This window comes from Lemur catta, chromosome 6 (assembly GCF_020740605.2).
Source record: "Lemur catta isolate mLemCat1 chromosome 6, mLemCat1.pri, whole genome shotgun sequence".
Taxonomy (NCBI): Eukaryota; Metazoa; Chordata; class Mammalia; order Primates; family Lemuridae; genus Lemur; species Lemur catta.
This window is the reverse complement of record NC_059133.1, coordinates 92,026,276-92,044,788: the sequence shown is the minus strand read 5'-3', so window position 1 is coordinate 92,044,788 and position 18,513 is coordinate 92,026,276. Positions and strand designations below refer to the sequence as shown.

At 40.7% G+C, this 18,513-nt stretch overlaps 1 long non-coding RNA gene across 1 annotated transcript in view; it reads left to right on the top strand.

Moving 5' to 3' along the window:
- Positions 1–1,909, top strand: part of LOC123640059 — a 37,891-nt gene extending 35,982 nt beyond the window's left edge. The window contains exon 3 of the long non-coding RNA XR_006735863.1: positions 1,771–1,909. This is a non-coding gene — a long non-coding RNA (uncharacterized LOC123640059). The remainder of the gene's footprint in view (positions 1–1,770) is intronic.
- The last annotated feature ends 16,604 nt before the right edge of the window (positions 1,910–18,513 follow it).

Genomic DNA, 18,513 nt, shown 5'->3' with positions numbered 1-18,513 from the left:
CCTGTGGCTAAAAAGGCAATGTGGGTGAGAAAGAGGAGCAGGGGACGGAGGCTGGTATGGCTGGGTGGTGCTAAAAACGATGTCTGAGGATTAGTTGCCTAGAACAAAACATCTGCCCAAGGCAAAACCCTCAAATAACCTTTCGCTGCTCCCTAGAGTAGCGGAGGATTCCTGAAAAATTGCTACTTGGTCTGGCCAATCGGGAGGGCGCCCCCGCGTCCCCGCCCCCCATCTCGCGCGGCAAGGGGCGCGGGGGTGCGGCCGGGACGTGGGCGGCGGCTTCCCGTCGCTGGGACGTGCCGTGTGGCCCGGCGCCAGCCGCCGCCCCGGGTTCCCTGGGGAGGGGCCCGGCCCGCGGCTGCCCCGCCCCGCCCCGCCCCGCCCGGACCCGACCCGCAGACCCCGGCGCGCGTGCTTTTTCTGCGGTATCTGCTCTCGGTCTGTGCCTCAGGGGGGAGCGATAAAAGTGAAAAGAATGGAAGTGCAAATGCGTAGGAAGGGCTTAGCAGAGAAAGACTGGAGAAAGGGAGAGCGCGCGCTGCTCGGGCAAGGGTGGTCGGGGGCTGGAAACGAGAAAAGACAGGAAAAAGAGGACTATTTTGAACTAACCAAAACACTGAGAAAGATACGGCAAGACTGGGAATGGAAGAGCAGTAGAAGTATTGAAAGTGTCCAAGAAGAGAATTGTATGGGGAAATGGAGAGAAAGCAAGTTGCAGACAGATGGGGAGCTGGTTTTGCACGGTGTCTCCTTCGTAGAAGAGGTGCCCGGGAGGAGAACCGGTGCAAACCCGGGGACTGGGAAATCTAGGGCCCCGCTTTACCTGCCTCATTGAGATGTAAATAAATTCCTCTGTTGGAGTTTATCGTTCTTCCCATTTTTGTACTGTGTAAGAAATAAGGTTTTAAAACAAGCTGATATGTGTACCATGACATTCTATTTGTGTATTTTATTTTAGTTACGCACTTGGTACCGCTCCTTCATGACTAAAAAGTTTAAACTTTTTAAGGACTTTCGTTAGACACGTTCAGCATATGACTTAATGTGTCACATATTGTAGGTCGATCATTAGAAAATTCAAGCATGTTCTGCTTTAAACACAGCTATTGTGTCACACTAAAATCTGAATTTGTGAACAAATGGATTAAAACATTTATATTATAAAATTATGCAGGTCTTTTAAAAATTGTATAGAGTTTTTTTTAATTATAAATTCCCATGGTGTATTTAGCAATATGATTCAGGATCTAAGTGTGATAATAATCAGTAAGTGTAGAATAAACAAATTAATAACATATTCAATAATGTGTTGTGTTGATAATGATTTATTCGGGGGCTAATCCCACTAAGGTCCTCATAACTGCGCTGTTCTCCGCATCGCCTTTCTTCACCCATCACTTCATTAGGTAGATGGGGGATGGTGGTGGCAATTTGGGGGCTCCACTTTCCATCCCCAACTTTGGAGACTTCCATTTTCCAACCTGAAAAAGGAATATTATCTGTTAGAAAATGGGGAAATCCTGGCAACAGTCTATCAGTGTATTACTGTACGCTTCAGCTATCCTTATAGACCTCCTGCCTGTACCGTCTTTGGTATTTATATAAAACGCAGTTTGGGTGGGCGAGGTGCACACTCCTGTAATCCCAGCTACTCTGGAGGCTACATAGGAGACCCTGTCTCTAAAAAAATTTTTTTTAAATTGAAAAACAAATTAAAAAAGACAAAAATAAACATGTATAGTCAATTGTGTTTTGTTTTGTTTGAGACAGGATCTGGCTCTGTGGCCCAGGCTGTTCTCAAACTCCGAGACTCAAAACGATCCTCCTCAGTTGATTTTTTATAAGAGCACCAAAAGAACTCAATAGGGAAAGAACAGTCTTTTCAACACATGTTGCTTGGACAACTGGATTACCCATATGCAAAAGAATTAAGTTGGACCTTTACCTAACATCATATATAGACCTCATCTCTAAAAATTAAAAATAAATAAGTAAATAAAATGTAGTCTGTTTGCCATATTTTGCGGGTCACAGAAAATGACCATGGAGCTAAAGAAAGAATGGACTTGACAATTAGCCATCAGCCCATCTTTCATTTGCCATTTCTCTAATCCAGTGCTGAAGTTTCCTCTCCCTAATAAAATGGAGGGCGGCACTCTGTTCAAAGTGGCCAGGAGGGATTTAGATATAATATTTATACTGTTTCTAGATAAGTAAAGGATAACCAGGTAACTCTATCAGCCCTCAGAAAACCTAGGGAAGCCAGTTTATAGAACCGATGGTAGAAGACACTCTCACCATTGGTAAGTTTTTCTTTCATTCCCTAATTACATGGAGTGAGAGAAATTGGGGGGAAAAAACTGCTATTTTCTAATCTCAGACTTTTTACATCTCCGTCTTGGTAAACCCACTTTTTTACATCCCCTAACAAGAAGTCCTCAAGAGATTTTTATTACTCAAGATGTGTGTATCCCACCCAGATGTATTTCATTCTTTCTCTCTTCACCTCTACTCCCCATCGCTTTCTTTCCCCTAACTTGGGGCTAGTATGGCCCTTTGATCCCACAACTTTATGATGCTGTTTCATTTGGTTCATCTACTGTCTCACTCAGGAGTTGTCGAACTTTACTGTAAAGGGTCAAATAGCAAATGTTTTAGGCCTTGGGGGCCATACAGTCTCTGCCATAACTACCCAGTCTGCCATTATACTGCAAAAGCAGGTATTGACAATATCTTATTTTGATTATTCCCCCCAACCATTTAAAAATGTAAAAACCATTCTTAGTTTATGAGTTGTTAAAAAAACAGGCGTTGGGCTGGATTTGGATCCAGTGCCATAGTTTGCAGACCCTTGGTCTAAATAAATAGAAAAGTAATCAGCTCTCCAAAGCCATTATTTCTGAGGGACACTCCCCTCTTTTTCCCTTTGATGTTTCTTGTCAGCACAGAGAACACTGATTAATAGCAAGAGCTTTCCTTCCCTCCCCCAGCCTCCCTGCCTGCCATCCTCCTTTTCCCTTCACCTGTAAGGATCTTCTCTCTAGAGCCTAAGAATAGTATCTTCACTGAACCAGTGAGGGAGGATGTCTCCCTTTTTCCTACAACCCTTGAACAGCCACTTATCGTCAGCCTCCAAATTTCTTGCACCCAAGCCATGCTTCCTATTTATGATAAGCTGCTTAAGAAGGGAGCAAGAGCAGGCTCATTTCTAGGAGTAAAGGGTGGTGGGTGGAAGATGGAGAAACTCTGGTTATCCTCGATACTTCTTTTTTAACCTCCAGGGGACATACCTTTCTCTCACTCTGTAGGAATACAGTCAGACAACTAGTTCTGCCCCAAACTGTGGGTCCTTGAGCGAATTACTTATAGATTCTTGGGGTAAATCAGGATGATAATACCAAATTTAAAATATTATTATGAATTTTAAATGAGGTAACATATGCAACTGACACTTAAAAACAGCTTCAATTTATCAAATACCTACTATTACCATGACTGAGAGAGGAATGTTTCTGTGATGATTTGTTTGAGCCCCTTACATGTAATTGGAGAATCTTTGGAGAGTCTCAGTTTAGATCCTTAAAAAGACTAGGGGCCAGGCGCGGCGGCTCACGCCTGTAATCCTAGCACTCTGGAAGGCCGAGGCCAGTGGATTGTTTGAGCTCAGGAGTTCGAGACCAGCCTGAGCAAGAGCGAGACCCCGTCTCTACTAAAAATAGAAAGAAATTAGCGAAACAACTAACATATATACAAAAAATTAGCCAGGCATGGTGGTGCATGCTGGTAGTCCCAGCTACTCAGGAGGGTGAGGCAGAAGGATCACTTGAGCCCAGGAGTTTGAGGTTGCTGTGAGCTAGGCTGACGCCACGGCACTCTAGCCAAAGTGAGACTCTGTCTCAAAAAAAAAAAAAAAAGAACCACTTGTCAGGGTATAGGATTTAATGGATTTTTCTCTTTCCTCGGAATTTTGTAAAAACATTTATAAAACTTGCTTATTTCCAATTAGCTTAAAGCAGCCACTTACATGTAATTGGAATTAAGTTGGATTTAAAAGTCTTCCTGGAGCCCAGTTTTTAAAAAATTTAGGTTGAGGTTGTAACTTCCCCACATTTGAACAAGTAAACAGTTACAGGATTATAGGGTCAGGCCATCAAAGTCAACACTTGTTGCACACAGTTTTTAAATAGATACATAGGCATTCAATAAATTTGCCTCAAGCCACTCAAGAATTACTAAGGATTTTGCACTCCCATGAAATTGTGCAGATTCATTCCAAATAGGGAATGAGAACCAAAGAGGATGAAGGAAAACAGGACAATGAGGGAGATAAAGATATTGTCTGTATTCCTAGGTAGCATCAACACGAAAATAAATTCCATAGGAGGAGGAGAGAAGCAAAAAAATTGAAACAGGAGCATTTTGTCAGCTTTGAGTGATGGAGCTGGTCACTTTGGAGATTCAGGACGGTCTACAAAGCACGTCTGCACTTGCTTACGCAGCCTCTTACAAATGCAGGCAGGCGGGGCTAATCTATGGGGGTAGACACAGACTAAAAGAGATTCTTTGGTTTCTGGGCCCGCCTCATCCAAATGTTTCTATGACTATCCCATCCAACTGGGGGCTGAAAGTAAGAAGGCTAACAGCCTGTGTTATTTGTCAGAAAGATGTGTAAGTTAGGGAAGCTGATTTTTAACTATACGGTAAGATTGCCTGGTGCTTGCAAGTGAAGCATATATAGTATGTAGTAGAACAGGCATCGGATCATATCATTACTACAAATACAATGGCTAGAACACTGTATGGTACATAATAGGCACTGGATAAAATTTGTTGAATGCATGTAGCATGGAAGGTTTTGATAAAGAGAATACACGATTCTCAGTGTAGCCTAAGAGAGCTTTGCCTCCACTGCTTCACATCTCTCCTCTTTGAGTTGCTAAATGCAAATGCTAAATATTACAGCGACCACTTGGACCAGTAAAGGTGAATGTAAGTAAGAGCTGTAGCTTCTTCAGACTGTGCCTTGTCCTGAGGATTGTAGTACCGTTTAAGTACCCTAATCAGGCACTATTCTTACACTCAGAGAGGACCCTTTGCTCTTAACCTCCCCAAGCCTCTGGTTGAAAAGAGCTTGCCCTTTGTGACTCTACCTGGAGCTAAGCCTATCCCTAAGAGGAGGAGAGCTGCTGTGAAAGCAGCCTAGGTCTGCAGTTTCCTCTGAGGACCCAGGAGAGGTGGATTCTTCTCCTCCCACTTCCTACGACTTTCAATGGTTGGCCGCCCTTCTAGCTGTTTTCTGGGTCTTGTACTCCTTTTTGAGACTGTAATAAAAGAGATTGTGGTCCTCCCTCCAAAAAAAAAAAACCAAGTACACTGAAATACAACATTTGCATTTACTTTCAGGAGGTTTGTGTATGTATTTGCCTAGTCCATATGATAACCTTATATTAATAAACACCCCCTGGAGCTTTAATAATCCTTTCCCCCCTAGAGAACTCTATTGTGTGTGTGTGTGTGTGTGTGTGTATATATGTATATATTTTTTCTTTTTCTTTTAATTTTTTTCTTTTTACACAATCATAGCTCGCTACAGACTGAAATTCAACCCATCCCCCTGTCTCAGCCTCCAGAGTACCTGGAACTATAGGCGCATGCCACCAGGCTTGGCTGGACAAATATTTTCTGGGGAATTAGACTGCTGGGCTGGAGGGCAAACAAAATTAGGCAAGAGCCCTGTTAAAAGAACATAGACCTTTAATTATGGAACATTGTATTGAAGGGTGTCCCTAGATTGGCATGTGGTTTTTTGAAAGGGTGGATATGAGTCAGCCTGAGCATTTCAGTCATCATGGAGCTGTTTTCCTGTAAGTGAGCCAGGGGGGGTATCCTGGTGATAGTGTCCGGCTCATGGCTGCACAGGAAAGGAAAGGCATTTTTAGTTTTAGAGCATTGCTAGGGTAAGCTTCAGGAACTGAAATAACCCTCTTTACCTCATGCAAGCAACAGACTGTGTTCCCTATTGGCACTTCTACAGAAATTGACATTTAAAAGCTTTGTCTGTGATCTAGCAATCACCTCTCTTGGTATTTACTAAAATGAGTTGAAATCCTACATCCACATGAAAACCTGCACACGAATGTTTATAGCAGCTTTATTCATAATTGCTGGAACTTGGAAGCAACCAAGATGTCCTTCAGTAGGCGGGTGGATAAACTGATGCATCTGTATAATGGAATATCACTCAGTGATAGAAGGAAATGAGCTATCAAGTCACAAAAAGACATGGAGGGACATTAAATGCATATTACTAAGTGAAAGAAGCAAATCTGAAATATCTACATAATGTATGATTCCAATTATATGACATTCTGGAAAAGGCAAAACTATGGAGACAGTAAAAAGATGAGTGGTTGTCAAGGGTTGGGGAAGGAAGGAAGGGAGGGTGGAACATGGGATTTTTAGGGCAGTGAAGCTGTTCTGTATGATACTGTAATGGTGGACATGTCTTTATACATTTATCAAAACCCACAGAATGTACAGCACAAAGAATGAACCCTAATACAAACCATGGACTTTAGTTAATAATAATGTATCAACATTAGCTCATCAGTTGTAACAGATGTAGCACACTAATGCAAGGTGTTAATGATGGGGGATGAAGGCAGTATATGGGAATTCTGTGTACTTTCTGCTCAATCTTCCGGTAAGCCTAAAACTGCCTTCCCAAAATAAAGGATATTAATTAAAAAACAAAACAGATACTTGTTTATGTCTCTTTCCATCCCGTTCCCCACCATGAGACCTTAAAGGCATATCTTTTTTTTTAATTATTTTTAAATTAATTTCATTTCTTCTTGAGCGCACATCATCTGCATCTTTTTTATCTTTATGTTCCCAGAATCTAGGGATGAAAGAGAGAGCATTCTAACCTTATTAGTGCATGCCCTACCAATATCTCCAACATAACACATCTAAAACAAAACTCTTGATTTCACCCCTCAAACCTCTCTCCACCTTCCTGATTGTGGTAAATTTCAACTCCAGTTCTCCAGTTGCTCAAGCCAAATACCTTTAGGATCATTCCTGACTCCTTTTTTTCTTCTAATACCCAGGATTTAGACCATCGGCTAATCTTGTTGGTTCTACCTTGAAAATGTATTTCAACAACTCACTACCACCTTGGTCTAAGCCTCTGTTATTTCTCACCTGGACCAGCAGCCTCCTAACTGGTCTCTATGCTTCTACACTTGCCCTTTGTCTTAGTCTATTTGTGCTGCTATAAGAAAATGCCACAGACTAGATAATTTATAAATAATAGAAATTTATTTCTCAGAATTGTGAGGGCTGGAAAGTTAAAGATCAAGGCGCCTGCAGAATTGGGGTCTGGTGAGGGCTGCTCTCTCTGCTTCCAAGATAGCACCTTCTTGCTGCATCTGCCAGAGGGATGAATACTGTGTCTTTACATGGTGGAAGGTTGAAAGGGCAAAAGAAGTAGCAAACTCTCTCTGAAGCCTCTTTTAAAAGGGCATTAATCCATTCATGAAAGCAGAGTCCTTATGACTTAATCACTTCCCAAAAGGCCCCACCTCTTAATACCACCACAATGGGGATTAAGTTTCAGCATGAACTTTGGGGGTAACACACATTCAAACCATAGTACCCTCCTTCAGCATCTTCTCCATTGAATAGCAAATACTTTTTTAGGAAACACAAATCAGCTAATGTTATGCCTTTGCTCAAAAACCTAAAATGGTTTTGTAGCTTCCTGGCTTTCTGTCATATTTAAAATATAATCCAGAACCTTCACCACTGTTTACAATGCCCTGCATGCTCAGACTCCTAGAGGTCTCTCCAACATCATTTCTCCTACCACTCTGCCCCTGCTTCACTCCACTCCTGCCAAATCAGCCTTTTGACACCGTGCCAACCACGAATCTTCCTCTTGGTGTCTTTGCATTTGAAATGCATTCTGTTTGAAATGCCTTCTGTTTGAAATGCTGTTCTCACAGATACTCCCATGGCTTGCTTCCACATATGATTCAGGTTTCTGTTCAAATGTCATCTCTACTGAGAGAGCAGCCTTGACCACCCTGTCTTAAGTAACCTTCCCCACCCCCCAACTCTTTAGCACCTTGCCTTGCTATATTATTCTCCAAAGTGCTCCCTATCATTACTTGACATTAAACATTTGTTTACTGTGTGTTGTATTAGTTTGCTAAGGCTGCCATAACAAAACAGCACAGAGAGGTGGCTTGAACAACAGAAATTTATTTTCTCCTAGTTCTGGAAGCTGGACATTGAAGATCAAGGTGACAGCAGGGTTGCTTTCTCCTGAGACTTCCTGAGACTTGCAGACAGCTACCTTCTCACTGTGTCCTCCCATGGCCTTTCCTCTGTTCACATGCCTGATGCCTCTTCCTCTTTTTATAAAGATACCAGTCATATTGGGTTAGGGTCCCAACCTTATGACTTCATTTAATCTTAATTACCTCTTCAAAGTCCCTATCTCCAAATGCAGTCACATTCTAAGGTACTGGGGGTTCATGTTTGACCAATATCTGGGCACTGTGGTCCAGCCAAGTTGACACATAAAGTAAAACATCACATGTATCTTTCACATTAAAATTTAAGCTCCATGAGGGTAGAGACTTTGTCTCAGTGCCATTTATATTTTCTGTACCTAGAACTGTATCTAGCATATGGTAGGTATTCAATAAACACTGATGAGAAATGCATAAATGACTAACTAAATAAATGAATGAATGAATATTCCCTTGGGCTATAGAGTTTATTAGCTTTTTTTCCCACTTGCTTTGTCTCATTTAATTTTCCCAATAATTTCATGGGATAGGTATTATAACCTCTAATTCAAATACTGAAATTGAGATATAGAGGAGTTAAATGATTTGTTCAAATGTCTAAACTCTGGTTCATGTTCCAGAGCTGGGCCTCAGATTTTACTCTTTTGACTTCCAATCCTCTGCTTAGTCAATTACACGAAACTGTAAAATTCTCTCTCCTACCTATTCTTTCTAGTGTTGACACTAAGAGGAAATCAATAAAGTAATAATGCCAAGTCTCAGATTATCTCGTATCTTTTACATCCTGCTGGGTGTTACACAGGATATACAGTGAGTAAGAAGAATCTTTGTGCCAGCCCCACCCAAGGTAACGGGCAGCTGTGATCAGTAAGGGGAGATGTCAGCGAAGGAGCTTCTGCTTTAGGGTAGATGCTTCACTGTAGGGAAGCACTGAGGTGCTCTGCAAGCAGAGGGTCACTTGTGTCTCTAATCCTGGAAGCAAACCACTATGAAAACACTAGAGAGAGTCTATAAACACAAAGATTTTTTTCTTTGCCCTGCTTATCTTTCAGAATTAGTTTAGCATACAGGGGTTGGGAGAGTTTGGGGCTGAATTGTGGGCAGCTTTTGTATAAGGTAGTGGTTTTTTGCATTTCAGTTGTGACACAGACACTCACTTCCCCCTCTTAGTAACCTGGTTCTTCCTTTTTCCTCAGATCTTCTTAGTCAACTGTAATGAGCTACTTACCTTTCTAGATATTTTTTAGAGCATTTTCTGACATATTATTAACAATAAGTACAGTATACATGATACTCTAGTATGATAAAATCAATTTGATCTCTGCCAAGTATTAAAAAGTACTTGATCTAAATAAATAAACACATAATTACTTGGAATTGACAAGCAGACTTAAAAGCATGAAATGAAGTTTCTAAGGAGATAGTATTAAATAATGGCATAGGCAGGCACAGTGGCTCATGCCTATAATCACAGGAACAACAGCAACTCAGGAGCGGAGGCAGGTGGATTGTTTGAGGCCAAGAGTTCAAGGCCAGCCTGGGCAACATACTGAAACCCCATCTCTACAAAAAAATTTACAAATTAGCTGGCTGTTGTGGTACATACCTATAGTCCCAGCTACTCAGAAGGCTGAGGCAAGAGGATCACTTGGGCCTAGGATTTTGAGCCCATCCTGGGCAACACAGCAAGACCTTATCTCTACAAAAAAATAAAAATGTTAGCCAGGTGCAGTGATGTTCACCTGTAGTCCCAACTACTCAGGAGGCTAAGGTGGGAGAATCACTTGAGCCCAGGTGTTTGACACTGCAGTGAGCTATGATGACACCACTGTACTCTAGCCAGGGACTCTGTCTTGGAGCCCAGGAGTTTGAGGATTCAGTGAGCTACGATCATGGCACTGCACTCGAGCCTGGGCAACAGAGCGAGACCTTGTCTCTAAAAAAATAAATAAAAATAAAAATAAGTAAATTAAAAAAAAAATCTAAGGCTGAAGTGAGAGGATCACTTGAGCCCAGGAGTTCAAGATCAGCCTGGGCAACATTTCATTTCTACAAAAAATAAAAAAGTTAGCTGGGTGTGGCAACATGTACCTCTAGTTCCAGCTACTTGGGACACTGAGGCAAAAGGATTGTTTGAACCTAGAAATTTAGGGATGCAGTAAGCTATGACCATGCCACTGCACTACTGGTTGAGCGACAAAACAAGACCCTGTCCCAAAACAAAACAAAAGAGAACAAAAATCTATCTACCTGTACAATTACACATCATGTTTTCATGCCTATGAGTGACAAAGATGGCTACTATAAAATGAAAGGACCTACGGCTGGCAGATTTGAAGTCCTACTGCAATTTATCATAGGAAAAAAGATGCAGATTGTTTCTGTGCTCTGTAATTAATTCAGCAACCATTAAACTTTTGTATGTGCCAAACACTTAGAAACTTTAAAAGTTTAAAAATTAGCCAGAGGCTGGGCGTGGCGGCTCACGCCTGTAACCCTAGCACTCTGGGAGGCTGAGGCAGGAGTATTGCTTGAGCCCAGGAGTTCGAGACCAGCCTGAGCAAGAGTGAGACCCCCCCATCTCTACTAAAAATAGAAAAAAAAATTAGCCAGGCATCATGGTGCGTGCCTGTAATCCCAGCTACTTGGGAGGCTAAGGCAGGAGGACCACTTGAACCCAAGAGTTTGAGGTTGCTGTGAGCTAGGCTGATGCCACTGCACTCTACCCAGGGTGACAGAGTGAGACTCTGTCTTAAAAAAAAAAAAATTACCCAGAGAGTTGATGAAAACACTATCTCATACAATGACCAGATGCCCAGTTTTTCCAAGGCAATCCTGATTTCAATATTTTATCCCAATTTCAGACCTTGTGGAATGATTTTATTTATTTTTTAAAATGTCTTATTTTTAATTATGGGCACATAATAGTTGTATATATTTATGAGATACCTGTGATGTTTTGATACAGGCATACAATGTGTAACAGTCAAATCTGGGTAATTGGGGTACTCATCACCTCAAGCATGTATCAATTTTTTGTCTTGGAAATATTCCAATTCCACTCTTTCAGTTATTTTAAAATACACATTAACTTATTGTTGACTATAATTACCCTGTTGTGCTATCAAATATTAGATCTTTTTCATTCTATCTAACTATTTTTTCACCCATTAACCGTCCTTTTATCCCCCATTCCCCACTACCCTTCCCTGCCTCTGGTAATCATCATTCTACTTGGAATGATTTTTAATATGTCAGTTATGAGCATGATGAGTTTGTGGTTTGAGTTTTCAGTCAGTGCTATATATTACATATTCAATGATAACATATAGAATAGAGTAAAACACAAACCCCCATATACCTGGTTATGGGATAATGAATTCACTAACGTTGCTTCCACTTGTCCTGTTTGTGTGGCCTAGAAGCATGACTGTACGACCTTCCTAAGCCAAATGCTTTAGCGGGAACTCAAGTGTTGATAAGTTTTAGTTCATTTGTTTTAAGAAAGAAAAGAAACTTTTTATCTGAGGAATTCGAGCCCCCTTTAAATTATCAGACCCAGAGAGGCATTGAAATGAGACTGCAGTCACGTCCCACCTCCCTTAAGTTATCATTTTGAAGTGGCCTGCTGTGTGGACTCCGGACTATCACCACCAACAGCGATAAATTAACCTAACATGGGCATGCCGGTAGTCCCAGCTATAATACTTGGGAGACTGAGACAGGAGAATCACTTGAAATGGGGCAATATACCAAGACCCCTGTCCCTTAAAAAAAAGTTCAAAAATGTACAGCCAATCACTGATCAATCTTATTTCTGTAAACCAATGGAAATTCCTGAAAAACAACTTTTGTAATCGCCCCTGTCCTGATTGTCCTTTTTTCTTTAAAAACTTGAGCCTCTCCTTTGTTCTCTGGAGCACTTCCCAGTGTTTTCTGGGCTGCAGTCCTCAACATTGGCCCCAATAAACTCTCTACCTATATTAATTTTGCCTCAGTTTCTTTCTTTAGGTCAACATATCATTCAGTTGTTTATTCACATATTTAGCACCATATGAAGTGCTTGGGAACAGAGAGAAAACACAAAAATCCCTGCTCTTAAGAGATTCACATGTGAGTTAGGGAGACAGACAAAGAAAACAAAAGATACAGGAGCAGATTGTAGGAGTCAGTTTCCTGGAAAAGGAATGATGTTTCAGTTAAAACTTGAAGCTGTTCCTACTGGTGTTCCATTGTCTGGACCCTGTATCCTCCTGAGAGTTCTTAATCAGGAGTTCTTCATCATTACCCTGCAACTTCCACATACTTCCACATCATCCACATGCAACCAGCCATTCACTGTTTCAACTCAAATGTTTTGGGAACCTATTCTATCCTGGGTCCAACAAAAGCAACCAAACCAGATCATGCTCCCATGGTGTTCCAACCAAGGTACCTAAAATTCAAGATAAAATGGAGTATCATAAAATATTTGTAATCTTCAAATGTATTTCCTTTGGCCAGGAGGATTCTGCATTATAATTAATGCTTAAAGGATGGGAAAGATTTGTACAAGCTGTAATGAAACAGATTTTTTTTAAAGGCAGAGTAAGAAAAAGTAAAAACTATGAGGCAGGAAATGGGGCCTATTTTAAAACTGACAGATAGGCTGGGGCAAAGGATGGACATATTGCTAATTTTTTTTTCTTTAGTGTATATTCAAAGTATATTCTAATACCAGAATAAAAGGTTGGGATCATGATAAAGAATCAAAATCTTCACTGTTCAATGTAGTAGCCAGTAATCATGTGTGACTATTGAGCACTTGAAATATGGCAAGCGCAACTTAATTGTTTTTTGGGTTTTTGTGTGTGTGTGTTTTTGTTTTTGTTTTTTTTTTGAGACAGAGCCTTGTTCTGTCACCCTGGGTAGAGTGGACTGGCGTCATTGTAGCTCACTGCAACTTCAAACTCCTAGGCTCAAGCAATCCTCTTGCCTCAGCCTCCGGAGTAGCTGGAACTACAGGCGTATGCCACCATGCCTGGCTAACTATTCTATTTTTAGTAGAGACTAATCTTTCTATTTTCAGTAAAGACAGGGTCTCACTCTTGGTCAGGCTGATCTCATACTCCTGAGCTCGAGAAATCCTCCCGCCTCAGCCTCCCACAGTGTTAGGATTATAGGCGTGAGCCACCTCATCGGCCCAAAGAACTTAATTGTTAATTTCATTCCATTTTAATTCATTTAAGTTCATATTTAAAAACTGAAGCAGAGAGGTGGTGGGGGGAACTTAAGAAGTGTAAGAAATAATGGAAGCAGTGTAAAATATTTTTGTTAAACACAGCATTATTGTTTTCAAAGACTGCAACTGACCTTGATCCATTGTATTATAAATTTAGTGTCCCAATTAAGATGTGCTGTAAGTATAAAATATATGTTGGATTTTGAAGGCCTAGTACAAGAAAAAGTAAAATATCTCATTAACAATTTTTTATATTACACTTTGAAATGACAATTTGGGGGGTATATTAGTTTAGATAAAATATTTTATTTTATTTTATTTTATTTATTTTTTTTTTTTTTGAGACAGAGTCTCACTTTGTTGCCCGGGCTAGAGTGAGTGCCGTGGCATCAGCCTAGCTCACAGCAACCTCAGACTCCTGGGCTTAAGCGATCCTACTGCCTCAGCCTCCCGAGTAGCTGGGACTACAGGCATGAGCCACCATGCCCGGCTAATTTTTTTTTTTTTTGTATATATATTTTTAGTTGGCCAGATAATTTCTTTCTATTTTTAGTAGAGACGGGGTCTCGCTCTTGCTCAGGCTGGTCTCGAACTCCTGACCTTGAGCGATCCACCCGCCTCGGCCTCCCAGAGCTAGGATTACAGGCGTGAGCCACCGCGCCCGGCCGTAGATAAAATATTTTAAAATTAACCCATTTCTTTTAATTTTTTTAATGTTGGCAATTGGAAAAGTTTAAATTACATTTGTGACTCACATTGTATTCTTATTGGACAGCGCTGATCTAGATTTTATTCAATAATCATTAAAGATATTTGAGTAGGAAATTGTTATAATTAGAATTGTGAGTTAGGATCATTTATCTAGCATTCCTGGTGTGGAATAGGTTAATTTTTGAAGAAAGGATTAGAAGGGGGAAGACCCCTTAGCAAGTGATAAGAGACTGGGAGCTGGGATTAGGCACTTCAGGATCAATAGAAATGATGAATGGTTTAAACCCAGTTTAGACAGGAAAATCAACATTTCTCAAATTTTTTCTTCTTTCACCCTGAGGACTTTTCTGCAGTGCCTTCAGATTCAAAGTGAACTCTGCCTACACCTAACCTAATAAAGGAAGATTTCAAAATTATATGCTTTTAACAAAAGTTGTTCTTTATGAAGAATATTATAAATGCAAGCAAAGTCTTAGAGTAGTCATTAGCTTTTTTGTGTGCCTTGAAATGCCATTTACATTGTTTTATGAAAGGGACAGTTTTCCTTGTCTTTACCTCAGTGTGTCTAAAGCCCTGTATTCCCTAACTTTAAGATTTTTTTTGTTTGTTTTCCACTTGGTTATCACAGCAAACATCCATCCTGCAAAGTTGTATGAAGCTAGGATTGAGATTTACATTCTGCAGGTTCTGACCTGCGTCTGGAACTGATGGCCTGCATTAAACTATTAAGTGCAAATTTCATAACATTCCTCCCCCAGGTCTTCTATTTTGAAATGTACCCATCACATTTCCTTCTCTTGGTTTTAGTAAAGATAGGGGAAGCTCTCACAAGGAATGAAATGACGTTTCAGGGCATCTGGCCTTGCTGGCCGCCTGACATGCTTACTCCACCATGACAGATGACCAGAGCTGCCACTGTGACTGACTGTGCAGTGCTTCTCCCAAAGTCCACCAAAGACCCATCAACCAACCCATCTCCTCAAACACATCAACAAACAGTCATTTTGAGCATCTATTCTCTGTTGCCCAGGGTGAAGATTATCTGACTTGAACATTTCTGTTACTGTGGGAACAAGGCCAGTACTAAATTGGTTTTTTTTTTCAGGAGCTTCTGAGGTCCCTCTGGGTAGAGGAATATTGTCTGAATATGTTCAACGCACTTTTAGATTCTTGAGATTCACTTGGATTCCAGTTGTAACCTTTAAACAATATACATGATTTGCAGTAGAACCCTTTCCCTCACTACCAGCCAGTTTAAGCTTTTTTAAAGGTAATTTTCTCAGACTGAGTTTAGCTAAAGAAAGCAGGACTCAGATCTCTCTCCGTTTCACCCTCCCTTCTTTCTTACCAAGAAGAACATATTCTGCTTGTCACGGATTTCAAACATCGAACACTTGACCCTCGGTATTATCTTTCTCCATAGAAACTTTACACAAATTATTTGGAAACAGGTATAATCCTGGGCCTTCAAAATTACTTCATTTATTCATTCAATAAATATTGGGCAAATAATTACTGAGGCAAACCCTGGGTTCTGAGTTGCTTTGAAGCCTGTTTTGCGTAACTATAAAGACAATAGCTCAGATTTACTTTTTACTTCCACTGGTGCCATTTGCTGTTGCAAGACATTTTTTAAAAAATTATTGACAAAGAATACAGACTTCACAGAAAGAAAAAATATTCTAAGGCTGGAGAGAGGGAGAAAGAAAAGATAAAGTGATTTAGAACCAAGAATGACATTGTTCTCAACACAGTATTCCTGACAGCATAAAATATATGTACATATATTTTTAAAAAGAAGGAAAAAGAATGACCTTGTGAGGCAAGTAATAAATATTAAATAAAATTGATGCAGTTGGCCGGGCGTGGTGGGTCACGCCTGTAATCCTAGCACTCTGGGAGGCCGAGGCAGGAGGTCAGGAGTTTGAGACCAGCCTGAGCAAGAGTGAGACCCCGTCTCTACTAAAAATAGAAAGAAATGATCTGGCCAACTAAAAAAATATATATAGAGAAAAAATTAGCCGGGCATGGTGGCGCGTGCCTGTAGTCCCAGCTACTCGGGAGGCTGAGGCAATTTTTTGTTCTTTCTTTTTTTTTTTTGAGACAGAGTCCCGCTCTGTTGCCCGGGCTAGAGTGCTATGGCATCAGCCTAGCTCACAGCACCCTCAAACTCCTGGGCTCAAGCGATCCTACTGCCTCAGCCTCCCGAGTAGCTGGGACTACAGGCACGCACCATCATGCCTGGCTAGTTTTTTCTCTATATATATTTTTTTAGTTGGCCAGATCATTTCTTTCTATTTTTAGTAGAGGCGAGGTCTCACTCTTGCTTAGGCTGGTCTCAAACTCCTGACCCCGAGCGATCCTCCCGCCTCGGCCTCCCAGAGTGCTAGGATTACAGGTGTGACCCACCACGCCTGGCCTAAATTATTTTTCTGTTAAACACATCTTTGTTGTTTTGGTAGGACTACATATCACTTTAACCTGTAAATGTAAAATATATGGTGTGTTTCAAGGATTTAGCACAAAAAAAGAAAGTAAACTATCTTATTAATAATTTTTATATTGATTCCATGTTGAAATGATAATATTTTGAATATATTGGGTTAAATAAAATAATTATTAAAATTAATTTCTCTTCTTTTAAAATTTTTTATGTGGCTACTAGAAAATGTAATGTGACATGCTCTCATTATCTTCCTATTAGACAGCACTGCCCTATGGAATATTCTTTTTCCTTTGGCTTGACAACCAAATTCAGTTGCAGCGGTAACTAAAGGGGCCTCTGGCTCTGCCTTTCTTGGAAGTCAAGGGTGAGATGGGGGAGAGGAAGTATCATCATATTAGATTTAGAAAATATCTTCATTTAAGGAAAGGAGAAAGTGTAAGTAATCTGGTTTGTTTCAGTAACATCAATTTGGATTCTAGTCCCTCAACCAAAATCCTAAAGGAAAATGCACTTCCTTCAGCTCAAGGTGGAGAAAAGTTGTATCTATTTACCTATCTTCCTTCACTCCACCCCACTCCAATACTGGACATTAGAACTGTAACAGTTGATATTTTCTCTCCAACAAAGCCTTGATATTATCTCCCAATTACCCAACATTTTAAACAGAAACTACCTTGTTTTGCATTGTTTACTCTCACAGTGGAGCCACTTTTCTCTCTCCCTCATTATCCTTTGTCTTCGTCAGTTCTTATTTTTCTTACTTTGTTTTCCTACTCACCTTGTTCGGATTTTTTTTTTTTTTGCATAATTAGCAATCAGATGTCTAACTCACATTTTTCTTTCAAGAAACTCATAGTCTGTAACTAATGGGATACTAATAATCCTTCCCAGTGTGTGAGAATCAGTTGGCCTTTTTAATTTTTTGTAAATGGAAGAAGAGAAACACTATAAATTCCTCATGGCTCAAAATCTCTTACATAGCAGGTGCTCAGTAAATATCAGTTTAATTGAATTGGATATTTATTGTGTTTCTATAAGCCTGAGACTAGCGGCAAAGCGATGCAGAATTCAGTGGGTGGTATGGTGGATGCCATAGGAATTTGGATTGTATCCGACAGGAGTCCTTCCTGCTGCCCTGCTCAGTCTGGCTCCTAGAAAACCAGGTGTCCTTTCCCCCAGGTGAGATTATGCTAATCAGAGGACAAGTAAAACCAAAAACTGGCCAAATTCTTCCCACGATTTTCTTCTTGTCCGTCCTTCCCCTTAAAGATTGCAGACCCTGCCTACAATAAAAAAAGCAGCTGATAAATTCATAGTATTTTGAATTCTTTCTGCTAACACTTCTTCAAACAACCTTAAATCGCTGATGGTAGCACCCACTCGACCTTTCCTTTTACAGATAGATTTCTTCTCATTTCTCTGAAGATTTAATCAATCCCGAGCTGATGGGAGAGCAAAAAATAGTATATTTGCCCTCCCTCAAGGCTTTTCTGGTAGCGTTTTGTCTGTGAAACTAAGAGGCTGTAGCTGCTATACAGGAGGGAAGACGTAAAAGATGAGCTAAAAAAACAAAAAAAAAAAAAAAAAAAAAGGGGGGTGGAGTGACAGGATGTGGTTTTAAAACGGGGGAGGGCGTTATTGCCTTAGGGTGATAACCAGGGGGCTGGGGGGAGGGGAGTTCTGAAATTCTGATAAGGCAAAATTCCCGGCGGTCACGGGGATGACTGGGCGGGTGTGGGTGGGGCTGGGGGCTGGTCGCCCTTCCAGGCTCCGCCCTTTGCAGAGATTATAACTGGCGTGCCCGCGGCCCGGGC